We start from the raw sequence: 2,004 nt of genomic DNA on the forward strand, positions 1-2,004 counted from the left end.
CACCACGTCTCTTTCCCTCATGGCCCCGAGGGCGGGTTACCCGCTCCCCCGGCGCCCTCCTGCCCTTGCTATGGCCGGACCGTGTTCCCACCCAGCACCGCCCGTAGCTTATTAGCGTTAAGGCCCCCTTAAAGTGCCTCAGACCGCCGCCATGTGCGCTTCAGACGCTGTCAGCCCCGCTCGCCAAGCCCAGCTCCGGCCAGGCGGGGAAGCTCCGCCGTGATACTGCGATTTGACAGAAGCTTGAGTGTCTCCCTCACGATTTTCCCCAGAGTTCTGTGTGCTGGGTGCTTTAGCGATGTAGGAGGTTACCTCAGTGTCTGAAGCACTAGGGGTAGGCACTCAGAAATTGGGGTTGGTGTGCATACAGTCGTATTCCCCAGTGATTCGACTCATTGTTATTTAAATATGAAAATCAATTGCCTAAATCCCGGAAGACTCGGAGTTTTTCAAGTGCAGCATAAACGTTTCAATTTGGTGTCTTTCTGGTTGGAATCAAAGTACAGGAGTTGTAGGAGTGCATAGCAAATTTACCTTCTTTCTTTCCCTAAGTTTTTGAATGAAAACATTTTCTTTACAACAGTCTTTCTTTCAAGGATGTCGCCTACAACCTGATTTCTCTATGAGAGCAAACCAGTTGTTGCTGAGGTGCTATATTTTTCCTCAGTAAAGAATCACAGAATCGTTAAGGTTGAAAAAGACCTCTTGAGATTATTGAGTCCAACCACTAACCCAGCGCTGCCAACCCCACCACTAAACCATGTCCATAAGTGCCACATCTACACGTTTTTTCGGACACTTCCAAGGATGGTGATTCCACCACTTCCCTAGACAGCCTGTTCTAATGCTTAACCACGCTTTCAGTGGTTTTTTCCTAATATCAAATCCAAAAATGGCATTGTAGAGTGTTATATTTTGTTCTTGTTTTGACTTTTAAGTAACATCCAAAATGCTGAGTGTCTGCAGCTCTTAGGTGCTTATGACTTCTGTCAGTGTGGAACTGTTTTAAAGCAAAGGGTTTCTATGTGAATAAACCATATATTAGTACATTGGGAATTTTTTCCGCAGCTAATCATGCATTTAGTTGGAACTATCAATGTATACTCAAATCTGACTTAAGACAAACCTTTTGTATGAAGTGAGCTGACATTTTAGAACAGCAAAATCGAAGTTGAAGCAGTTTATGTGCAGCACATAAACATCCAGAATTTCTGTTGACCTCTATCTTGGTATGTTAATTCAGTACGTAGCTGTGGGGGAATTATTTATCCACAAGTAGCTATTTATTTGTTATTTTATACAGAAAAAAATTGTAACAAAGAGACTACGGTAAATGACTAAATTAAAAACAGAATAGGAAATTAGTTAAAGCAAAAGATTTAAAAAAATAGCTGCAAAGGAACTGTACTAGTTTAGACATATAGTTAACATGTAATTATCACTTATAACCTTTACCCAGCCATTTACAATAGGCACCAATACTGGTAACACTTGGGTATGTGCTTAACTGTAGTGCAAAATCCCACTGAGTTCACTGGAACTATTTGTTTCATGGCAGGAGAGTGAGCTTTGAATTACCCGCAGTAGAGAGTGTGTGTTCTTGTACCTTCCATGGTCCCTCACAGACTTAGGTCTGATTTTACTTAAGAGTATGGACTCTGCTGTGAGAAAGCATTCTGAAATATAAAAAGTGCAAAGTGGCACAGTTGTGAAAAAAAAACCAAACAAAACAAAAACAACCCAAACTTATTGGTGAGACACAGTTTAATATTCCACCCTTAGCTCTGCCTTCTGCTGTCAGCTACTTTTGAAAATGTATAATCCATGATATAGGATAATTAAAAAAAAATCTAATTAAACAAGGAAAACTAATGATATTCTCCCCTTCTACTGTGAGGACAAAAGTAACCACCTCCTTTTAAAGGTGAGTTGGGGGAGGTAAATCAGAGAACATGTTTGCTCAGCTGGTTTTCTTCAAGCAGTAGCTAAAAGAGAGTTAACCTG

This window comes from Chiroxiphia lanceolata, chromosome 4 (genome assembly GCF_009829145.1).
Source record: "Chiroxiphia lanceolata isolate bChiLan1 chromosome 4, bChiLan1.pri, whole genome shotgun sequence".
Taxonomy (NCBI): domain Eukaryota; kingdom Metazoa; phylum Chordata; class Aves; order Passeriformes; family Pipridae; genus Chiroxiphia; species Chiroxiphia lanceolata.